This window comes from Peromyscus eremicus, chromosome 8a, assembly GCF_949786415.1.
Source record: "Peromyscus eremicus chromosome 8a, PerEre_H2_v1, whole genome shotgun sequence".
In the NCBI taxonomy this organism is placed as follows: Eukaryota; Metazoa; Chordata; class Mammalia; order Rodentia; family Cricetidae; genus Peromyscus; species Peromyscus eremicus.
The window spans coordinates 6,415,876-6,432,781 of record NC_081423.1 but is presented as its reverse complement, the minus strand read 5'-3'; positions in this window follow the sequence as shown (position 1 = coordinate 6,432,781).

Here is a 16,906-nt window from a genome sequence, read left to right as displayed (position 1 = left end):
AGATCCACCTGCCTCTGAAGCCCAGCTTAGAACCTATTCTTTTTGTTGTTGTTGTTTTCCCAGACAGGGTTTCTCTGTAGCTTTGGAGCCTGTTTTGGAATTTGCTCTGTAGACCAGGCTGGCCTCGAACTCACAGAGATCTGCCTGCCTCTGCCTCCCAAGAGCTGGGATCAAAGGCGTGTGCCACCACTGTTGGTTATTTGCGGCACTGCTCCTCATGGCTGGCCATGCTGGCGGAGCATGCTGATTAAAAGAATCACAGCCATGGTTACTTTTTAGAGCTTTATTGGGGGGGGGGGAGACAGACAGACAGACAGACAGATGGAGGGGAGAGAAGGGGGCCAATTGTTAGTTTTTTGGCTGCGTTGTGTTCTTACCCAGCAAGGAAATGCCACGAAACACGACAGAATCCGCTAACAAAGAGTTTTATTAAAGGTAAAGGGACAGAGAGTGAACAGGCCTGCGGGAAACACGTGTGTGGAGAAGAAGAAACCAGGAGCATGGCGCCTGATTTTTAAAGGCTGGGCGTGGACAGATCAGCGTCACTACTACACGCAAGCGCGTAGATCACATGGCCACGTTGCACGCTTACGTGGCCAGTGAAACGTCACGCATCTCGGTCCCGCGAGATGCCCTGACCCGGAAATGGCTATCCTGACCTGGGCCTGGCTAGGCGGAAGTGTCCGCCAGGCATATGCGAACACGCCTGACCGTGGGGGCGTGTTGTAAATCTTTCATTCCTGACTCTTTCTTTTTTTAAAAAAGAAAAAAAATTGTGGTTGACTGGGTATGGGGGCGACGTTTCTCTCAAAGACTGCTTCCAGCTGAATAGTGGGCGTTGGTTGGCTCTTGGGGGCAGGGGGATGAGAGAGTATCTTGTGAAGTCCTGGAATGATGGTGGGCAGGTCCTGGAATGAAGTTCTGCCGCTGTCCATCCGTGCTGTGGCTGAGAACCTTCCGTGCTGTGGCTAGGAACCTTCTGTTTGACAAGATACTGTTGACATAGAAAAGGCGCCTGGATATTGATGGTCCTTTTTTGCCTCCGGCTCTGTGTGGCCCTGGTTGGGAAATGAAGGGGTGATACCTTATTCCTCTGGAATTGGTGACAAGGCAGTGGATCCTGGTGTCCTCTGGAGCTTGAGAGTGAGAGGGGATACTGAGCTTGGGTGATATACCTGGCAGGATCTTGTAGCTGGATAATAACAGGCTGATGGTGCCTAGCAATAGAAGGGTTCTGGGTATCCCAGACTTTTGGGTCTACCTGAGAAGCTGGTAGGGGAAAAGAATTGTTAGAGTCAGAAGAGTGAGTAGCTAGGAGAGGTCTACCTGAGAATCTGGTAGGGGAAAAGAATTTTAGAGTCAGAAGAGTGAGTAGCTAGAAGTAAAGGAGCTGCTGGCGCGTCTGGGATGAGGCGAATGTGTGGAGCGAAAGAAATGGACGCTCCTACCTTAGCTAGAAGACCCCTCCCCATTAAAGGTACAGGGCAGCTTGGCACCACTAAGAATGTGTGTGTGAGAGGGATGCCCCTGAAAATGCAATTAAGTGGTGGTGTCTGGTGAGGTAGATAAGGCTGTCCCCCAACCCCGACAATAGGGAGACGAGCAGGAGAAGTGGGCCCCCAAAACTCTCTCAGGACACAGTTTTGACAAGGCTTTGTCGGTGCCCTTCGTGGGCCGGCGGTACAAGCCCGGGCCCAATGGCCTTTTCTCCCACACTTGAAACAGGGACCAGACGGCTTTCGGGGAGCCGGTCGGGCAGTGCTTGCCAGCATCTGGCAGCTCCTTCTATGGGCTTTTTCATCTCTACCATGGTACACCTTAAATGCTATTGCCAGCATATCTGCCTGTGGAGTTAGAGGGCCGTTCTCCAAACGTTTAAGTTTATCCCTAATATCAGGGAAGCTCTGTGAGACAAAGTGGGTCATTAGCAGCTGCCTGCCCTCCGGGCTCTCTGGGTCTAAGCTAGTGAACTGAAGTAGAGCCTTGGTGAGCCGCTCTAGGAAATGAGACGGATTTTCGTCCTTATCTTGAATAACCATTTTTAGTTTTTCATAGTTTACTGGTTTTAGGGCAGCCTTACGGAGACCTGTCAGGAGACAGGTAATAAACCTATCTCTGGCTAGACAGCCACCCTGGGTGTTATAATCCCAGTGTGGCTCCCGGTCAGGAACCGCCTCAGCTCCTGGAGGGTGTGAAAGGTTAGTTTGATGGATTTCGTCTGCATGAATCCTAGCCTGCTCCCAAACCCGCCTGCGCTCCTCAGGAAGTAAGTTATTAGAAAGTATCATGAATATATCATGAAAGGTGAGACTATAAGATTGAGTTATATATTGAAATTGTTTAATAAATGCAGCAGAATTAGAAGTATAAGAACCCAGCTTACTTTCTATCTGAGAGAGTTCTGCTAGAGAGAATGGAACATGAACTTTAACCAGTCCATCCACACCAGCCACCTCTCGCAAAGGGAGAACAGTGGAAGGTTTTGGATGGCTGGAATCTGGCAATTTAGCAGCCCGAGAGCAGGTAGTAGGAGGAGTGAAGTTTGGAGCTAGGGCAGGGCCTTTGGAACTGGCCGCTGCCGAGGAAGGAAAAGCTTTAGAAGAAGAATCCGGAAGAGGAGCGGTAGGAACAGTCGTTCTAGGAGCCGGAGCTGGAGGCCGAATAGGTGGAGGTTCGTTAGCAGGATCTAGAGTCAGAGATTCCGGAGTTAGAGAATCCTCCGGTTCAGGCATAGCTAAGAGCATATGAGCAGGAGAGAAGGAATCCAGAAGAGACGGTTTAGCACTGAGAAAGAAAAACGCAATTATGTGGGGAAACTCTTTCCATCTGCCTGAGCGCTGACAGTAATTAGATAACTCCCGTAAAATATCGGGATCTAAAGAGCCGCTCGGCGGCCATTTTTTGTTGTTTTCTAAAGCATATTTTGGCCATTTTTTAGAACATAGATGAATTAGCTTAGGAATCTTTATGTGAGGCATTAAACTGAGAGGTTTTAAAGCTTCAACAAGACAGCCTAACGGAGAGGAAGGAGTAACAGGGTTGGAAGCCTTGTTTCCCATGTCTGCAGCAGAGAGGCAGAAAAAAATAAAAAAGAAAAAAAAACAAACGTGATCCGGAGCCAAGGCCCCAGGCGTCCCCAAGGCCAAGGACGGATACCGGGCACAAGCCGCTCCTTGGCTCGTCAGCCACAGAAGCGGGGACCCCTGCCACGTGAGGAAAGGATTCCCCGGGAATCCAGACAGCGTCTGCCGCTTCGTCAAGTCGGATGAACGCGTCGGCCCCATGTGGCCCCCAGGACGCACCCAATGGCGGTGGTCCCAACGCGAGATATATCTCAGGCTGCAGACGTGGGAGAGGGCTAGAAATCTCAGGCCTGTGATAGGGGCCGACCGTAGCCAATGAAGACCGTGGCCGGGGGTTCCCCCGGTCTCAAGAATAATTGTGAGGCGCCGGACGATCAACGGTCGTTCTCACAAATTCAGGAAACCGTTTACGCTGGCCAAAAAATGGGGGGACTCACCAATCGGAGAAAGCGGTGTTGCATGGAATTTTTGCGGTCAGGCGAAATGGAGAGCGGTCTGTCGCATACGGAGCAGAGTGTTGCAGTCCCCGGTTTACGGGTTTCCAGTCGCAGGGCTCCTGGAAGCGCCCATCCGAGTCACGGCACCAAAATGTTAGTTTTTTGGCTGCGTTGTGTTCTTACCCAGCAAGGAAATGCCACGAAACACGACAGAATCCGCTAACAAAGAGTTTTATTAAAGGTAAAGGGACAGAGAGTGAACAGGCCTGCGGGAAACACGTGTGTGGAGAAGAAGAAACCAGGAGCATGGCGCCTGATTTTTAAAGGCTGGGCGTGGACAGATCAGCGTCACTACTACACGCAAGCGCGTAGATCACATGGCCACGTTGCACGCTTACGTGGCCAGTGAAACGTCACGCATCTCGGTCCCGCGAGATGCCCTGACCCGGAAATGGCTATCCTGACCTGGGCCTGGCTAGGCGGAAGTGTCCGCCAGGCATATGCGAACACGCCTGACCGTGGGGGCGTGTTGTAAATCTTTCACCAATGGGAGGAAGGAGCGGAAAAGAGAGAGACAGAGTGCCCACCTGCTTTTTAGGCTGGGATGCCGTGGAAGGCTGATGACGTAATTAAGGACCGAATCCTTACAACCACCACCCAGCCATAGAACCTATTCTTATGGGAGAGGTCACAAGTGCTTTGCAAAAGAGTTTTTTTCCCCATGGGATCCATAACACTTTATGAACTGAGTAGTGAAAAAAATTAAAATCTGAAAAATTAAAAGAGCTGACTGTCTTACTTAGGTGTCTTTTCTTTCTTTTTTTTTAATATATCACCATACAGGATATTCTTTTTTTTTTTTTTTTTTTTTGGTTTTTTGAGACAGGGTTTCTCTGTGTAGCTTTGCGCCTTTCCTGGATCTCAATCTGTAGACCAGGCTGGCCTTGAACTCACAAAGATCCGCCTGCCTCTGCCTCCCGAGTGCTGGAATTAAAGGCGTGCGCCACCACCGTCCAGCAAGGGAGGAGGTCTTAAATACAGGCTTATAGCACAATGGGAGAACCCCGGAGGGCAGAAGTTGCTATAATCTTGCATCTAAACTGTTAATACCCAATATGCAGGATACACAGACAAGAAACTTCCCTTAAGCATTCAGGAGGTTGAAATCTGGCAGAGAATTAGCATAGGGAGGTTATCAAGGTCATGGTCAGCAAGCAAGGCAACAGTTATCCAAAAGAGAGGTTTTTTTTAAAGGGTTTATTTGGCTTATACTTAAAAAAATCAGTTTATTTATATTATGTATATGAGTGCTCTATCTGCATGTACAAATTTATACCAGAAGAGGGCATCAGATCCCACTATAGATGGTTGTGAGCCACCATGTGGTTGCTGAGAATTGAACTCAGGACCTCTGGAAGAGCAACCAGTGCTCTTAACCGCTGAGCCATCTCTCCAACCCCTGAAAAAAAGTTTTGATATAGTCACACCTTAAGCATTATTGTGATAATTGCCATCAGGAAACCTTTTCCCAAAGTTGTACTGTGTTTAAATATGTCAAAAATAAACTGCCCGGGGGTCAGACTCCAGAAGTTTGAACCAACACTGGCTACTGAGTCATGCTGAACCAGATTTCCTTCTTGCCTCGTGCAGATTGCTAGCAGTGGCATTTGTAGGGATCCCCGCAGGTAGAACTTCCCATAGTCACTGTTTGCCAAGATTCAATCTCTTGGGGGCAAGACCTGGACGTCACCTCAGACGTAATGGGTGCAGACAGTGCAACCTTAGGTGTACCAGCTACACAGGGCTTCCTCAGAGCCCTGCTGCTTTTTTTTTTTTTTTTTTTTTTTGAAAGGGAGAAAGAACATAAAGTTGGGTGGGTAGGGAGGTGAGGAGGATCTGGGAGAAGTTAGGGGAGGGAAACACACCATCAAAATAGATTGTCTGAAAGTAAAAACAAAACTTGCTCTCCCCCCCTCAAAATCTGTGGTGGTGGCGGGGGGGGGGTGCAGAAGAGATAACTCAGCAGTTAAGAGGACCCGGGTTTCACTTCCAGCACCCTCATAGCGGCTCACAACTCTCTCTAACTCCAGTTTCAGGGGATCCAACATCCTCTTCTGGCCTCCAAAAACACTGTACATATGTTGAGCACAGACATACATGCTGGAAAAACACCCATAAGCATAAAATTAAAATAATAATAAAGTGTTCATCTAGAACACATAAAAATATACGAAATTAAAAAATCTGTGACTCCATTCTTCAAAGGTAAGTGCTGGTATCAGAGTATATTTATCCCAGTCTTCTTTTCTCTCTCTACAGTGTAACATTAGATATACTGTATCCTTTTTTTCTATTACTGAAGTGGTATTACTGTATACAGATGTTAGTAACAGGGCTGAAGAGACAGTTCAGTGGGTAAAATCTTTGCTATGAAAACATGAGGACCTGAGTTCTGATCCCTAGAACGTAAGATAAAAGAGTCTGACTCAGTGGCTTTAACCCTAGTGTGTCTTCATCATAGCATCAAAGGGCAGAGTCAGATGCCTTAGCTAGTCTGTTAGCCAGCCAGTGGAGCTGATAGGCAAGCTTCAGGTTCCAGGAGAAACTGTTTCAAACCATTAGGAGAGAACTATAAAGACACCTGGCATAAACCTCCAGCTTCAACAAGCGAAAGAAGGGGCAAGTGCATGCACAACACGCATGCACACATGCATGCACACATTATATATAGCAGCTGTGGTGGCACGTGCCTGTAATCCCAGCACTAGAGAGTCCCTGGCAGAAGGATCATTCCATGTCCAAAGCAAGCCTGGACTACATAGTGAAACTCTTGTCTCAAGAAAAAAAAAAAAAAAAAGCTGGGCAATAGTGTGGTGAACACCTTTAATCCCAGCACTTGGGAGGCCGAAGCAGGCGGATCCCTCTGAGTTTGAGGCCAGCCTGGTCTACAGAGTGAGTTCCAGGGCAGCCCAAACTACAGAGCTACACAGAGAAACACCATCTCAAAAACAAAAAAGCGCCCCCCACCCCCATTCCCCAAAAAGAAAAAAAAATGTTGTCTTCTTCCCCTTTCTCCCCTTTGACAGATCCCCACTCTATCTCTGCCTGGGGCAGTCCCAGAACTCTCAGTGTAGACCAGGATGACCCTAAACTCACAGACATCCACCTGCCTCCGCCTCCCACCAGACCTAGCTCATCTGGTATCAGTCTATGGCAGGTCTGAAAGCTTTCTCAGGACTGGCTGCATAGGCAATACATTTGGCTTCACAGGCCATCTGGCATCTGTAGAATGAAGCAGCCACACATCAGACATCCATGAATGAGCATGGCTGTATTCCAGTATAAGTTTAAATTGGAATTTCAGATCGTTCCACATGTCCTTTTGATTTTCCAACCATTTCAAAAATGTTAACCCATTCTCGGCTCCCAGGCTGGACAGGCAATAGGCCATACTTTATCGCAGGCTGCAGTTCCCCAGCCTGGTCCTACATACAATGTTTTTCCTGGTAGCCTTGAGTTGCATTGCATAGATGTGTCACTGCTGACTCAAATGCAATCCCTTTTGCAAGATAATTGGATTGGATTCAATATTTTGGATTTCAGGAAAGCTAGGACAAGTACCCTTGTGGTTAAGCCTTTAAGGATTTATCTTTGAGTATATTTTCTTAGAGAGAAATTCCTGCATGGAGAATTCCTAGTTCAAAGAGTAAACACAACTTACCATTTTATGTACATGTATGTGCGTGTGTGCAGGCTTGTATGTACGTCCGTGCTCCCATGTGCTCCTGTGCTGCATACTACAACACAGGTGTGGAGGTCAAAGGACAGCTTTCTGGAGTTGGTTCTTTCCTTCCACCGTGCTGATCCTGGGGATCAAACTCTGTCAGGCTTGGCAGCAAGTGCCTTTACCTGCTGAGCATCTTACTGGACCAATTTATAGTATTTCAAAAAATTATTTATTTAAATTTTATTTTATGTACATTGGTATGTGAAGGTGTCAGATCCCTGGAGTTACAGACAGTTGTGAGCTGCCATGTGGGTGCTGGGAATTGAACCTGGGTCCTCTGGAAGAGCAGCCAGTGCTCTTAACCACTGAGCCATCTCTCCAGCCCCCGATTTATAGTATTTTGATGTCATTGTACAATCACATGTTTAAAACAGACATCGTGAAAGATGATCTGAATGAATCTGGTCTGGTAGTACAGACTTGTGATCCAGCTACTTGAGAGGCTGAGGCAGGAAGATTAAAAGTTCAAGGCATGCTTGTGCAATTGAATGAGATCTTTCAATATAAAAAATAAAAAGAGCCAGGCGGATCTCTGTGAGTTCCAGGCCAGCCTGGGCTACCAAGTGAGTTCCAGGAGAGGCGCAAAGCTACACAGAGAAACCCTGTCTCAAAAAACAAACAAACAAAAAAATTAAAAAATAAAAAATAAAAAGAAAGCTAAGATTAAAGCCCAGCGTTTGCTTAGCACCCACAAAGTCCTGGGCTCCACCCCAGCACTGCATAAACCCATCATGGTAGTTTTTTCTTGTAGTCCCAGCACTCAGGTAGAGGCAGAAGGATCAGAACTCCAAGGCCTTTCTTAGCTATATAGCAAGTTTGAGGTTAAGAGAGGTGACACTAGACCCTGTCCCCCCCACCAAAAAAAATGAGACTTTTTGGTTTTTCGAGACAGGGTTTCTTTGGGGATCCCTGGCTGTCCTGGAACTCGCTCTGTAGACCAGGCTGGCCTTGAACTCAGAGATCTGCCTGCCTCTGCCTCCGTGTTACGGGATTTTCTTTTTCAGTAAGGGCTGGGATGTAGCTCAGTGTTAGAACACTTGTCTTGCCTAGCATGAATGTGGCCCTAGGTTCAATTCTCAGCACCTCAAGGAAAAAAAAAATTGAAATCTAAAAACGAGTAAAGGGCTAGACTCCCAGAGCACTAGATGCAAGCTAGAATTGCTAATTTAAAACAAACTTCTTGTGGTCCCGCGGCTCCCGCCTCGAGCGCCCTCTAGAGTCTACTTGCGCATCAACTGTGCCCCTTTAGGTTCAAGGTGAATTGCGCATCTGTTAGGGTGGGATAAGGACAGCGGACACATCCTTGTTGCCCATCTCTGGGGCTCTACTGTGGCCTCAGGATGGACAGTCCAGCAGAGATGCCCCCACGACCCCCATCCCCGAAATATATCAGAAGCCAAAAGCGGGTTCCTTTCCAGTTTGGAGCTAAGCGCACGTAGAGCTGATTTCTCATGTATTGCAACCCACATCCCAAAGGACTTTCTGGAGTCCAAAATGCAGCTGCAGAGGACTGATGGGCCTGTACTCTCGGATGGAGCCCACCATCGGCTGTCTTCAAGTGAGGGGTGGTGGTGGTGGTGGTGGGTGGTGGTGGTAAGGGGGACTAATGCTTCAGAAATATTTGGCAGAGAAACGTCAGGACGAGGGTTCTGACACCTGTACCAGCACCTATTTGCTCATGCTTTCCTCTGATCTCCCCCTCTAGTATCTAAACTGCGCCCCAGGCATCATTGGGGGAGGAAGGTATTACCTACAGGGTCCTCCTCTGGAGGGCACTGTGAAGCATACTGAATAAACACGTGGGTGGTGGTGAACCAAGGAGGGGTGGGGTAGGGACGTGGAGGGACAGAAAGGCGGCGTTTAGACACCCACCCTGTGCCCAGCACGCTATTACCGATGTTTGGATGGGGTGGGGTTAGGGACATAGCTCGATTGATAGAGTGCTTGCCTAAAATGCAGGAGGCCCTGGGTTTGATTCCCAGTACCACATAAAACTGGTTGCAGTGGCTTATGTCTGTCATCCCGGCAGGGTTCTTTTTATTTATTTTTATTTTTATTTAATGCTGAATGCCGTTTATTGAAGGAGGGAGGAGGTCTTAAATACAGGCTTACAGCACAATGGGAGAACCCCAGAGGGCAGAAGTTCACTACCGATGTTTTACAATCTTCCGGCAGGGTTCTTTACAGCCCGGGCTGGCCTCAAACCCACAGGAATCCTCCTAAGTGCTGGGATACAGGCATGCATCATCATGCCTGGCTGACATTTTACCAACATGTAAGAACTCAAAACAAGCCGGGCAGTGGTGGTGCACGCCTTTAATCCCAGCACTCGGGAGGCAGAGCCAGGTGGATCTCTGTGAGTTCGAGGCCAGCCTGGACTACCAAGTGAGTCCCAGGAAAGGCGCAAAGCTACACAGAGAAACCCTGTCTTGAAAAACCAAAAAAAAAAAAAAAAAAAAAAAGAACTCAAAACACAAAGGAGGGCAGACCATCACCACTGTCACCCCTTGTCATTGCTCTCTCTCTCTCTCTCTCCTTCTTTCTGTGTCCGTGTGCATTCAAATGCAGGCATGCCATAGTGTGCCTATGTCAGGGGACAACTTACAAGACTTGGTTCTCTCCTTCCACTGTGCGGTCCCGGGGATTGAACTTAGGTCATCAGGCTTAACTGCAAGTGCCTTTACCTGCTGTGCAGTGTTGCCAGCCCTCTTGCTTATCAAATGTCGGAGACACTCGGCTCAAAGAAGTCACATGCATACCAGGAGCTGGAGCTTTGATGTGTCCGCAGGGGGAGACCCCGCCCCAATCTTCTAGTTCCTTCTAGTCTTGCACTCGGTTATCCCAGTAGTAAAGCAGGGGCTCATCAGTGCAAGGCCAGCATTAGTTACTAAAAAGACCCTGTCTGAATAAATAAAGCAGCAGTAGAGTCAGGCGTGCTTCTGCAAGCCTATAATCTCAACATGTAAGAGACAGAGGAAGGAGGATCAAGAGTTCAAGGCTGTCCTTGGCTATATATTCAGGATAGCCTAGGCTACAAGAGACTTTGTCTCATAAAAACAGAAATCAAACAAAAAAAATAACCAATGAACAAGACAAAGAAAAGCAAAAACAAAACTCACCTATGAACACCGCCCCTTGGCACTCACAGTGGCATGGTTCCATAATCCACTAAAGCCTATAGAATTCTATGGATCCTCAACTCCCTTATAAAAAATAAATGGCATAGTACTTATATGTAATCTATGCACATCCTCCAATACATTTTACACTATCTCTAGAAACTGGGTGGGTAGTGCATATCTGTAACTCCAGCTAGGGGGAGGCCAAGACAGGAGTCTTATGAACTTGAGGCCACCTAGGACTTCATAGTGAAACCCTGTCCCAATACACAACAAACCAATCACAACCTCCATATCTATTTGTGCCTTTCATGTCTGATCTTGTTCCTAAAGGTCAATGGAAAGAGTCTGCAGATACCCTCCTTCTCCAATAACCAACTCCTTCTTCTCCCCAATGCCTTGTTTAGACAATACTATTACATGTGTAACTACAAACATCCATTTACACCATGCTCTCTGCTCTCATAATCTCTACCCTGTGCAACCCTCTGGCCCCCATCTGGTCACCAAGATATGTGAGCTGAATGAGGCAAATAGGAAGAGTATATACACAGCAGGAGGGGTTGGTGGGGATATTCGATCACACTGTGAACCACGAGTGCATTGGGTTGATTAAATAAAATTAACCTTGGCTCAGGAGGCTGAGTAAGCAACTTGTTGACAGAAAGTAATCACAGAGCCTCAGAGGGCATCCGGGAGAGACAGAGAGACACAGGAATGGCGCAGCTTTTTCTGTTTTGGCAAAGGGGAAGCACGGGTCTTTCAGAGACACCAGCAAGGAGAAAGGTTTAGCTAGCTGCTACTCAGCCTCTCTGAGCTTGCAAGTTTTCACCCCAGCCTTTGAATCTTGAGTCTTATTTATAAATAGAATGATAGAGATTTAATTAGAGATACCTTTAGTGCCAGTGACAGAGCTGGTGCAGGTGGGAACAGAATTCTTGCCAGCCTGAGGCCTGAGCAGCCAGGCTGCTGCTGGAGAAGCAGGCTGGTGACTGCAGAGTTGAAACTGCTGGCTGAAATAGCAGTAGATTAAGGCACAGCCACTGAGCTAGAGACAAAACAACAAGGGGTGTGGAGGTGCATGTTTAAATCCCAGGACTGGGGAGGTGAAGGCAGAAAGATCAAGAGTTCAAAGACAGCCTGAGCTATATAGTGAGTGGAGGCCAGTCTGGGCTACACACAAGACCCTGTGGTGTTTGAATGAAAATGGCTCCCATAGACTCATATGTTTGAATAATTGGTCCCCAGTTGGTGGAACTGTTTGGGAAGGATTAGGAGGTGTGGCCTTGTAGGTGTATCCCTGGGGCAGGCTTTGAGGTTTCAAAAGTCCATGCCATTCCCAGTTAGCTCTGTCTGCCTCATGCTGGTGGATTAAAATGTAAGATTTCAGCCACTGCTCTAGCACCAAACCTGCCTGCATGACGACATGCTTAAACTCTGCAGCTGTAAGCTACAAATAAATACTTTTATTTTTATTTTATTTTTTTTTATTTTCAACACAGGGTTTTACTGTGTAGCTCTGGCTGTCCTAGAACTCACTCTGTAGACCAGGCTGGCCCCAAACTCACAGAAATCTGCCTGTCTTTGCCTCCTGAGTGCTGGGATTAAAGGTGAGTACCATCACTGCCTGGCTAAATGCTTTCTTTTATAGTTGCCTTGGTGATGGTGTTTTGTCACAGCTATTGAAAAGTAACTAAGACAGACCCTGTCTCAAAACACTGGGAGAGCAGCAAGTGCTTTTAAGAGCTGATCCATTTCTCCAGCCATGAGATCCTGTCATCAAACACCGCAGGGGTGGGGGCAGCTCTCTGGTAAAGTGTTTGTCCAATCTGTGGGAAGGCTTGAGTTTTGTTTTAGATTTACTTATTCTCTTTTATGTATATGAGTGTTTTGTCTGTGCACCATGTGCATGCTCCATACCATCAGAGGTCAGAAGAGGGCATTGCATCCCATGGAACTGGAATTACAGATGTTTGTGAGCCACAGCGTGGATACTGAGAATCAAACCCAGATCCTCTCAAAGAACAAGTGATTTTAACCATTGAGCCATCTGTCAGTCTAGAAGCCTTAGGTTTAATACCTTTGCAGTGAAAACAAAAAACAAAAAACAAAAAAACCCAAAAAAACAAAAATCAAGTGTGGGTGAAAAATATCCTTATAAAGTAAATAGCATAGTGACCAAAACATAATAGTGCCTCAATAAAAAAGATGCAGCTTGAAGGTAAGAACCCCTTGGTTTTCAGACTGGGCAGGATAGACCTCAGCTCCCTGAGGAGTCACAGGCAGCTAGCTCGCAAACAGTGTTGCAAGCTGGGCCAGCATTCCCAGATGTAGAAGGACCTTCTATATCCTGCCAGTCAGCTCTGTCCTGCCAGCTGGCTCCCAAATAGCCATACAGAGACTTATTAATTATAAATGCTTGGCTGCTAGCTTAGGCTTGTTACTAACTAGCTATTTATTACACCTCAAATTAATTCATATTTCTTATCTATGTTCTACTATGTGGCAATATCTTTTTTCAGGACACATTCATCTCCTGCTTCCTCTGTGTCTGGCTGGTGACTCTACCCCTCTTGTTCTCTATGCTGTCTTTTTGTCCACAAGTCCTGCCTAACCTCTACCTGCCTAGCTATTGGACATTTATCCCTTTATTTAACCAATGAGAGCAACAAATATTCACCGTGTACAAAAAGATTGGTCCACAGCATTTCCCCCTTTTTGTCTAATTAAAAAGGAAGGTTTAATCTTTAACATAGTAAAATTATATACAACAGCTATCAAGTAAGAATTACAGTTATGCCAAGCAGTGGTGGTGCACGACTTTAATCCCAGCACTTGGGAGGCAGAGCCAGGCGGATCTCTGTGGGTTCGAGGCCAGCCTGGTCTACAGAGTGAGATCCAGGACAGGCACCAAAACTACACAGAGAAACCCTGTCTCGAAAAACAAAAAACAAAAACAAACAAAAAAAAAAAGAATTAAAGTTATAATATACAGTATATTTGTATTTGGGAAATTTAGAGAAAATACTCTATTATCTATCTTATCTTTGTGAGCCTAAAATTTTATACCTAATTTACTTTTTATCATAACAAAGGAAAACTATAAGTTTAACTATTTAGTCTTTAACTCCATAAAAGACCCCAGAGGGAATTAATACTACCTAACAACAGGAACATCTGGCTGCCCAGACAATCGCCCAAAGTTCCTCTGCTTTGTTGGGATGTGGGGGCATCCATCTTTGGCCTATAGGCCTAGTATATCTGACAGACGTTTCTGAGAAGCAGGGAATTTTGAAGGACTGTCTTACCTTGTCATGGCAAAGTTTGGTAATTGCTTTCTTTTACGTGCTGCTTGTCCAGTTTGGAGATTATACTGCGAGCAATTGAGGCAAGGGCAGTTTCTTTGCCCAGTGGCTAGCTTTTGCCACAAAGGAAGCAAACTCCAAAGCTGGGCAGTGGTGGTGCACACCTTTAATCCCAGCACTCAGGAGGCAGAGGCAGGAGGATCTCTGTGAGTTCAAGGCCAGCCTGGGCTACAGACTGAGTTCCAGGACAGGCACCAAAACTACACAGAGAAACCCTGTCTCAAAAAAAAACAAAAACAAAAACAAAAACAAAAACAAAAACAAACTCCATATGGAGTTTCTTCAATGCCCATTATCTTCTCTGAAGTAAATTGGTGTTGTCAGGGGCAGACATGTCTCATTATCAAGAAAAACCTTATTTTATTAAAACATTTTAACTGCCGTATTCTGTAGGTCTTTAAAGTGTTTGAAGATCACCTATCAATCTAAATATATGTTTAACCTTGAAAACATACCTAATATGACCACAAGTTTGATTATAATAGACTTACTGCTAACCTATATTTCTTAATTATACATTACATTTTAAAATGAACTGCATAAGCATAATACCCCAAACAAGAGTAGAAACACACATACAGTATTAAAAAATAACTTTAAATTTGTATCAATAAACCAAAATCCATACCAATGTAAAATTTTTTGAGATTAATAGTTGTTTTTTGGATTAATGTAGATTCAATAATCTACCTTTTTTTTCTATAATTCCTATATCCTTCCTTTTTCTTCAGAAAGAGATCCTTGAATCTAACTCTTTTGTTTAGCTTTTTTTTTTTTTTTGACCATGACCAACAACAACTTGTAGCCCACCCCCTGCCCCCAAATGATGACAAACATCCATAACTCATATTTTGGGAATGTGGGTGTTGTTTTCTCTAGACTGTTTCCTGTTGCTTGGGGGTGCTGGCATCTTTGGGGGAATCTTGAAAAAATCAGGATAATGGTCAAGTCCTGACTGGAGTAGTCTGTGAGGCTGGATCATCACAGCCAGCAGCCTTGAAGCTGTTCTGGATGCAGAACTCTGAGGAAACTGTAACAGAGGTGCTCTGAGATGTTGGATCACCTGGGTCATCCATTTTTTTTATTGGTGTCTGGTCCTCTTGTTCTGAAAATACATAAACTTCTAAAGTTAACATGCATATCTGCATTAATACAAGTACAAACTGTGTGTTGTACAGAAGTTAGCCAAAGATGATTTTTTGTTTTATGTTTGAGTAGGTAAAATATACATTACACGTTTTGTAGTTTTTCTATGTTTATTTCCTTATGTCTGTAGCCAGGATTTTCAGGGGGTCTTCCCTGATCAAATCTGACCCTCTTCAACCTTGAACAAATCCACAGCCTTTCATTTTCTGTGGGAAAAAAGCATAACCTCTTTCCCAAAGCAGCACACATTTTGACTCCCATTTTGAATTCAAGACGCTTTTTAAAATATATAGGTTGGTTTAAGCCAGCAGCCTTCATAATCCAATGTCTCTTAGCAGCTGCTATTTCTTCATCAGGAATAAAAAAATTTAAAGATAACATAAGAACATAAGGGATCCAGACTCCTTGTGTATTTTCCATCTATATGTGGTTTTTTCTTTAATATTAATTTACTGCTTTTTAAGGACTTTATTATTTTTAAACTATTTTCTTCTATGACTATCTATATCCTTTCTCCTTTCCTTCTCAGACTATGCATATTTTTAAACACACTGTAACCTGTTTAGAAGTTTCTTTTGTCTGGATCTGTCTTTATTGGGCATCTGTAAGGTTCTTTGATTGCATGAGACAAGTCTGATGTCAGCTGCTGGCATGGTCAGCTTAGTGCATGGCACTAGTGCATGGTGGCTGTTGGCTGTCTCCATCCCACAGGCAGCTGCTGGGAGATGCATCTCTGTACAGCAGCTGGCATGAGACTGTGAGACTAGGAAGCCACATTCGGCTCCGTTTTTTTTTTGTGTGTGTGTTTGGAAAACTTTTCTTAAGCTTTTTTGTTTGTTTGTTTGTTTGTTTGTTTTTTGTTTTTTGAGACAGGGTTTCTCTGTGGTGTTTTGGTACCTGTCCTGGATCTCGCTTTGTAGACCAGGCTGGCCTTAAACTCACAGAGATCCACCTGGCTCTGCCTCCTGAGTGCTGGGATTAAAGGCATGCACCACCACCACCCGGCCTTCTTAAGCTTTCTTAGATTTTATGTGGATATGCTTGGCTGGACTTTGGGCGCCATTTGTAGGCGGGGTGTGTGTGTGTGTGTGTGTGTGTGTGTGTGTGTGTGTGTGTTTGAGTGTGTACCACTGGCTCCCGAATAACCACATAGAGACTTCTTATTAATTACAAATACTCAGCTGATAGCTTAGGCTTGTTACTAACTAGCTCTTAGAACTTAAATTAATCCATATTTTTTATCTACACTCTACCACATGGTGGTACCTTTTTTTCAGCATGGCAAGTTCATCTCTTGCTTCCTCTGCATCCATCAGGTGACTCTGCCTTTCTTCTTCCCTGTGCTCTCTTTTTGTCCCCAAGTCCCGCCTGACATCTACCTGCCTAGCTATTGGCCATTTAGCCCTTTATTAAACCAATGAAAGCAATAAATATTCACAGAATACAAAAGGATTATTCCACAGCACCCAGACCCACTCAAAATAATGGGGAAAAAAGACACACACACACACAAACACACACAACACAGCATCACTTTATAACCCAGCTTAGACTCAAATTCACTTTCTATCTCAGGCTGATATGAAATTTACAACCCTCCTGTCTCAGCCTCCCAAGTTCTGGGATTACATGCATACCACCACATCTGGCTTCATACATATTTAAAATAATATTTGTTTCATTTGGCCTTTTTTTTTTTTAAGGAAGGAAGGGTTTATTCTGGCTCATAGTTCAAGGGGACACAGTCCACGATGTTGGGCAGGTAGGCAGCAGAAACAGGAGGCAGCTGGCCACAGTGCTTCCACAATCAGGAAGCACCAAATGAAGAATACTACTGCCCAGCTTATTGTCTCTTTTGCTTTCTTTGCAGACAAGACTCCAGAGCAGGTACTCTTGACATGGGGACAGGCTCAGCTTGGATTAAAGACAACAGTGAATGTGAGCTGAGGATGTGGCAGTGGATGGGGAA